This window comes from Bombina bombina, chromosome 1 (genome assembly GCF_027579735.1).
Source record: "Bombina bombina isolate aBomBom1 chromosome 1, aBomBom1.pri, whole genome shotgun sequence".
Taxonomy (NCBI): domain Eukaryota; kingdom Metazoa; phylum Chordata; class Amphibia; order Anura; family Bombinatoridae; genus Bombina; species Bombina bombina.
This window is the reverse complement of record NC_069499.1, coordinates 588,936,694-588,944,827: the sequence shown is the minus strand read 5'-3', so window position 1 is coordinate 588,944,827 and position 8,134 is coordinate 588,936,694. Positions and strand designations below refer to the sequence as shown.

At 37.9% G+C, this 8,134-nt stretch overlaps 1 protein-coding gene across 2 annotated transcripts in view; it reads left to right on the top strand.

Moving 5' to 3' along the window:
- The window catches only part of LOC128645682 (arf-GAP with GTPase, ANK repeat and PH domain-containing protein 1-like), a 607,927-nt gene that overhangs the window by 352,182 nt on the left and 247,611 nt on the right, over positions 1-8,134 (top strand). The gene's annotated exons all lie outside the window — the stretch shown is intronic.

The window sequence follows — 8,134 nt, the reverse complement described above, 5'->3', positions numbered from 1 at the left end:
GTGTAGCGTATACTTACACATGAGCTCATGCTGAATGAGTTTCTCAGTTCTATGGCTGTGTGTGGCACTAATGGTTTGATTAGTTTGTTTAATGTGCACTGAAAGCCTTTTGTGTGCCAGAGCCTGTGATTTGTTGCTCATGCAGGGCACGCTCTGGTCCTTGTATAGCTGAGACACAGGCTGCTTCTGCCTCCCAGGGGAGAGGGGCATTCCTACGAAATCATGTAACTTGGCTAATACAGACACATAGTTGCACTAACAGAGGAATATATACATAGTATACATTGAAATTAAATAAGAGCACAATTAAATCTGCCTCTAAGGAAGATACAGAGCAGATCATGCAAAATTACTAATGAAAAGTATGGACTATTGTCTGCAGGGGTAGAACAGTGACACAGACGTGAAGGGCTTAAATGCACTCCAGGAGAAATATATTAGAGGCATTTTAAAAAAAAGAATCTATTTAGATTTTATTTCTGTATACTTGTTATACTTGCATTTGTGCTAGACCAAGAGCATCCTCACAGATGCAGTTAGCAAGCTTTATTTAAAGCCAGCAAGGAAGGTTTAGGTTAGGTTATTTGCCCTTTAGATGCTGTTTTTGTATGCAAATGAGTGGCATTTAAATTATTTTATGATTTTATATATGTAGCATAATAGGAATTGTTCCCTAAAAATGAGTCTGAGAAGTTTTGTGGTGGGCAAATGGGGCAATGTTGGGGTTCACAGATCTAAGTACCAAGGCCAAGTTTATTATTATTGTATGGTACCATGAAGATGTGAGCTTTGTATTAATTGCATATGAAACAAATTGTATGACAATGCCAAGTGGTAATGAAGCACCAAATGCTATCTGTCTGTCAGGGACGAACTGAGATCAACCAGGACCCCCAGGCAAAAATTAGGGAAGGGCCCCCATGTCTCACACCCAACCACCCCACACCCACCAAGTGTATACAAAAGTATGCTAATGAACATGGCCATCTCATTGCCCTGCCCACACCAGACACCCCAACCTCAAGGGCCAGAGACAGGGACCCAACCTCCATCACCCTCACATCGACAGTCCAGCCACGGCCCCCACCCTCATGGGCCGAACCTAACACCCTAAGGCCCCCAGTGCAACTGATCCCCTAGCCAGACACGGCCCACACTACACCCACACTTAAAGGGACAGTCAACACTAAAATTGTTATTGTTTAAAAAGATAGATCACGCCTTTACTACCCATTCCCCAGCTTTGCACAACCAACATTGTTATTTCCAATTTACTTTTATTATCAAATTTTGCACAGTCTTTTTATATTCACACTTTCTGGGTAACAAGATCCTACTGAGCATATGCACAAGGTCACAGGGTATACATAAACTAGTCTGTGATTGGCTGATAACTGTCACATGATACAGGGGGCCGGAAAATGGGAGAAAAAATAATTTTGTCGGAAAAAAAATCTACTGCTTATTTGAAATTCGGAATAAGTGTTATTGTCTTTTAATTATGCACTTGTTAATTATGCAATTCTACTGCATTAAGTGGTTCTTTAATATACTTTATAACCTTTAAACTTCTAAATTTCTGCCTCTTTCTAAGCCACTAAAGACATACTCTTATCACATGCTTTTTAATTAGATTTTCACAACAGGGGAGAGCTAGTTCACCCACCCCCTATTATTTCCATTATATATAAACAATCGTTAAGTTAAAAACAATGTTTAGAAAGACAAATTCTTCAAAGAATAAGCACACAGATGCAGGAACACAAGTATGTTGGAGTCAAACACTTGCGCACGCAGACAACGGAAATGGGTCAGTTGCTGAGAAGAAAAACGAATTCTGTGTTGCAAAAAAAGAGGAGGAGGTTGATGGGGGAAGCTCATATAAAATGCAGTGGAGGGCCATATTGTGGTTTCTGGGCTTTAGGGTGGATCTCCTTGTGATAAGCAGTTTTTTTGTGGATAAATAGATAGATGTAACTGCCTTTGAGTGTAGCAAAAAAGAACTGTTTTTATATGAAACATTCATGTTCTGCTCTATATATGATCTCTAGCTGATATTCCCTATGGAATGAAATGCTGTATAGATCATCTTCAAGCTGTCGTACATTTTATGAGTTACTAGTTGTAAAGAGAATGTGAAAATACAAAGTACAAATAAATAATGTCATAAACTAGTAATTCAAGAACCTATTTTTATGTGACTGTAAAGACAGCTCAGCAGTTATAAATTATTTAATATAATTGAATTCCTCTTGGCAAACATGTATGTGCCCTCATGAATACATTCTTTAATCCTTTAAATCACAAACATGAAAAAAAATATCTGTGGTTTAACTTAGAGTTCATATCTCAACCATACATCAAGTATTGGTAATTGCAGTTCACTTGTTTTTAACCACGCAGACATATTTAGTTTTCCTTTTCACTGTATTTCACCTTTGGGATTTATATCATTGGTAGTGGGAAGGACCTAGTTTGTGAATAGTGACAGTGTCGAGTTGCTATGACAATCAGTGTGTGATTTTTTTTTTATTTTTTTTTACAAGATTAAGAACACAGGCAGTTTAATAACAAGAATTTTGCTTTGTCTAACATCTTCAGGGACAGTTCTGTATGGCACAATCAGAGGTTATGTAGAGGTAAAGCAACTTGCTTGAAGTAGCTGTGGAAGAGGGAATATTAATGTGGTAAATATGTATTTACATATGAAATCACAAGGTACCTGGAATAGGTTTTTTTGTTTGAACACACACACACATATATACAGTGGATATAAAAAGTCTACACACCCCTGTTAAAATGTCAGGTTTCTGTGATGTAAAAAAAATAGACAAAGATACATCATTTCAGAACTTTTTCCACCTTTAATGTGACCTATAAACTGTACAACTCAATTGAAAAACAAACTGAAATCTTTTAGGTGGAGGGAAGTAAACAAAAAAACTAAAATAATGTGGTTGCATAAGTGTGCACACCCTTAAACTAATACTTTGTTCAAGCATCTTTTGATTTTATTACAGCACTCAGTCTTTTTGGGTATAAGTCTATCAGCATGACACATTTTGACTTGGCAAGATTTGCCCACTCTTCTTTGCATAAACACTCCAAATATGTCAGATTGGGAGGGCATCTCCTGTGCAAAGCCCTCTTCAGATCACCCCACATATTTTCGATCGGATTCAGGCTGGGCCATTCAAAAACTTGAATCTTCTTCTGGTGAAGCCATTCCTTTGTTAATTTTAATGTATGCTTTGGGTCTTTGTCATGCTGAAAGATGAAGTTCCTCTTCATGTTCAGCTTTCTAGCAGAAGCCTGAAGGTTTTGTGCCAATATTGACTGGTATTTGGAAGTGTTCATTATTCCCTCTACCTTGACTAAGGCCCCAGTTCCAGCTGAAGAAAAACAGCCTGGCATGATGCTGCCACCACTATGCTTCACTGTGAGTATGGTTTTATTTTGGTGATGTGCAGTGTTGTTTTTGCGCCAAACATATCTTTTGGAATGTTGTCCAAAAACTTCAACCTTGGTTTCATCAGACCATAACACCTTTTCCCACATGCTTTTGGGAGACGTCAGGTGTGTTTTTGCAAAATTTAGCCGGGCTTGGATGTTTTTCTAAATAAGAAAAGGCTTCCATCTTGCCACTCTACCTCATAGCCCAGACATATGAAGAATAAGGGAGATTGTTGTCACATGTACCACACAGCCAGTACTTGCCAGATATTCCTGCAGCTCCTATAATGTTGCTGTAGGCCTCTTAGCAGCCTCCCAGGCCAGTTTTCTTCTCGTCTTTTCATCAATTTTGGAGGGACATCCAGTTCTTGGTAATATCACTGTTGCACCATATTTTCTCCACTTGATGATGACGGTCATCACTGTGTTCCATGGTATATCTAATGCCTTGGAAATTCTTTTGTACCATTCTCCTGACTGACACCTTTTAACAATGAGATCCCTTTGATGCGTTGGAAGCTCTCTGCGGACCATGGCTTTTGCTGTAGGATACAGCAGCTGAACTTTATTTGGGGTTAATCAGAGGCACTTTAAATGATGACAGGTGTGTACCGACTCCTATTTAACATAATTTTGAATGTGATTGCTTAATTCTGAACACAGCTACATCCCCAGTTATAAGAGGGTGTGCACACTTATACAACCACATTATTTTAGTTTTTTTTTTTTTTTTACTTCCCTCCACCTAAAAGATTTCCGTTTGTTTTTCAATTGAGTTGTACAGTTTAAAGGTCACATTAAAAGGTGGGAAAAGTTCTGAAATTATTTATCTTTGTCTCATTTTTTTAAAGCGCAGAAACCTGACATTTTAACAGGGGTGTGTAGACTTTTTATATCCACTGTATATATATATATAACAACAACTATAGTAACCCAAGTAATTTTGCATTGGTGTGTACATTTTAGCAAGACATTTGTATTCACATCATAACAGTGACAAAAAAGTATATAATTTTTAGCAGGATTTTCGGTCAAGGTGCTTTCTCTGTTTCTGTCACATTGATATTCTAGAGATTGTCATTGGGAGTCCTGTTAAGCTTGAATGAAAAGATTTAGAAAATCAACAGATACTGTTTCTCACATATGTGTGGCAGCACATGGTACAAGTACATATGTGATGGGATGGTTAGACATAGAAGTGATGATATAGAAAGGAAGAAATTAGCACGCCATCTTATTAGTTCAGATTACAAAATAATATACATTTGACGAGTTTCAGTTGGGGCCGTAGTTATAAGATATATGCAGAGAATATAGAACTGAGTTTTTTGCTCATCCTTCCAAAAAATCTCCTGTCGTGTTACAAATAAATATTTATCTTTATTTGAAACGTGGAGTAGATTTAACACAGACTTTCTTTGAAACCAAAAAGGAAGGAACCTTCCATCTGGTTGTAGATTTCAAAGTAAAATTTATTCCAGCTTTGTGGCATGCTTAGTATATGGCTACTAGAGATCTGAAGGAGGCTTGTGTGTCACATTCACCCAAAGCACCATCATGTTCCTTTCAAAGATGAGATTTCCATTTATCCTCCTATTCAGACATCACCACTTATTTAACAATATTTTCCTGTGTTGACCAGACTTATCAACTGGCAATAAAGCTTTTTGAACCCTAAGACACTCACCTGAAGTGGGTTTATTTTTCTGTTTTCTGGTGACACTGTCAAAGTGACCATGGTTATCAGAATGGAAGCAGACAATTCCGCTATTACTTGCATGAATCACTATGGCAGCCCAAAAAGTGCATCTTAATAAAGCACTCTCATTTTGTTTATTACTGTACAAATGAGCAGAATGCATGAAACTTACATATAGGTGATGTACATTACACTACATAACTAGACCAGCTCAGGGCAGCATTCTGTTTATGTGGTATGTTTTGTAAATGCAGAGATGTTGCTCAAAATTACTCAAATATTTTTATTTCTACCATCAGTTCCAATCAGTTTCAGAAGCTGTTTTAAATTGATAGCATTCTGTTCACACACAAGGGCCCCAAGGTTATTTTTTATAGGTGCCATGATCAATCTATATTGTGTATATTTTTCATGGTACCTGCAGATATGCAATCAAACGTGCAATTCATTAGCGTGGTCCTGGTTGCCAATATGTACAGTTTTGCTCACTCAAAGTTCTCTCACCAAACATCTTCCACTGCTGGCATAGCTATTTAAATATGAATTTGAGAGTGAAAAGCTTTTCAGACAAGTTCTTCTTTATTAGCCAGTAACATAACCAGTTATATTACACTGCATAAAGGGTCAGGGCCCAGGAAGAATATTGTGCATTCAGGGACATAGTCACTATAGTCATATTGTGCATTCAGTGACAAATAGGGACATGATCATTAGTGACAGGAGTGAGACTAAGAACAAATACCTTAAGAATGGGGAGTTATATAGGGACACAAAAGTTGCCCCAAATAATTTACTCTGTTTGTGCTGCTGGCTTGGGTTATGGGCATACTCTACACTGGGAAGTTACTATAAATGGTAATAATGACCAGCTTGTTTTTCTGTGGCTTCCATATGAGACACTGCATTTGTTGTCACAGTGATCTTGCCATCAGCCATTCTTGGTTCTTACACATGGTCCTTAATCATGTTGCAATGGCTATTGTGACTTCTAGTTGGTATATTCTGCTTGATATTTTCACCATATGGGCTGTAATGGCAGTCAACTGAGATTGCCTGGTTAGCTAGTTTTCTACAGGTTGGTGTTACATAAGAGCCTTTAAATGTTCTCCTCTCCACACTTTCTGTATTGTTCCAACAGTTACTGTTAGTTTACTATGGTAATCCTGATCCCCCCCAGTCTCTTTCCTTATGGTAATTTCAACATCTTGCTCATATGTGGGACATAAAATGAGTGTTATGTAGGGCTTCTCCTTTACAATGCAGACCTTGCATTTCTCACATGGGAAGATAAGATTTATAGTTACTATAGCTACTCTTTGCTTTTCAGTGCTGAGGCAGCTACTACAACTAATTCTGAGATAAAGGAAAAAATGACTTTATTCCCTCCATTGTAAGGAGCAGTAAGAAGGTTCTGATCCCAAAAATAGGCGTGATAACGGTTCTTTTATACTGTCCTGTAGCCATAGCTCAGACTCTTAAAACTAATTATTTTCATCCTACACCTGGAATCGAGAAAAAACAAATAATATAATGTTATTTACATGCTGTGTAAGGGACATTCTAAAGAATAGCTGGCATATTTGAAATAGGTAGAACATGTAGTTTTTGCATTACTGATCATAGCTCACTATACTATATTTAACACCACTACAATGGTTAATTACAAAGTGCTGTGTAGGAGTTGCAAGCATTTCGCCTCCCAAGCAGAAAACAGCCATTGAAAGGTTAAGCAGACGATCTGGTATTTTCACCTATGTATTTAACCCTTTGTGGCGCCTAAACATATACGGTAAAGGTAGAATCAGTAATACAGATATTACAAGTTCTAATTTCTTAGAACAGCTTAGATATACACTTGATGTTAATGCTAGAGGTAGATGGTATTTAGGGAGAACAGAGGCTACTAAAGATTATTCTACAGATAGTTATACATCTACAAGTTAGTTTGAAACTGATAAGCCAGGTATACAGATTTTCTAAGCTGTTTTAAGAACAATTAAACCATCTATAATGCCAAGTGTTATCAATATGTGTGTGAATTTTCAATCCGAAACCTGACATTTCTCTGACGGTTGGAGAGACTATTCTCAACACCTCACCCCAAGTCCGCTGTCTTGGGGTCATACTTGACTGAGAACTCACACTCACAAGCACATATACAAGCACTTTCCAAATCCTGCTGTGTACACCTACACAATATTTCCAGAATTTGTCCTTTCCTTATTAAAAAAGCTACACAAATAGTAAAATACTAATTATTTCCTTATTTGGTCATGTATTGACGATTGCAATCTATTTCTAAATGGCCTTCCAAGAAAACAGCCTCTCCTCCCTACAATCTATAATGATTGCTTCAGCTAGACCCTAAGTCGCTGAACTACACCAGCTGCTCCGCTCTGCCAGTGCCTACACTAGCTCCCTATACACTCCAGGATACAATTTAAAGTATTAACCCTAACCTATAAAGAACTTAACAGCCTCACTTCCAACTTTATTTCCTCTCTCATCTCCAAATATTCCCTGACCCGTCCTTTTCGATCAACATCTGACCTACGTCTTTCCACTCCTATTATCTCTTGATTCCACTCTCCCCTCCAAGACTTCTCACGAGCTGAGAACTCTCTGCCCCGCTCCATAAGACTGTCTCCAACCTTGGAACTCTCTAACCCGCTCCATAAGACTGTCTCCAACCTTGTATAGCTTCAGATGCTCCTTGAAAACACACCTATTCAGAGAGGCTTACTGTCTCTCCTCTGTTTCATCCCAACTAAAATAATTCTTGAACTACCTTGACTGCTGCAACTACAATCCATGTGACAAGCTACCCCAACCTTATGAACCCTCAACCTGTAGACTTTCTCTTGTACTAGATTTGTTTAGTCTGTTATGTTTTGTATCGTATCACAAATCCTAGTCATTGTATACCCTTATCTCTGTACCCAGCGCTACAGAATTTTGCAGCGCTATGCAAATAAATGATAA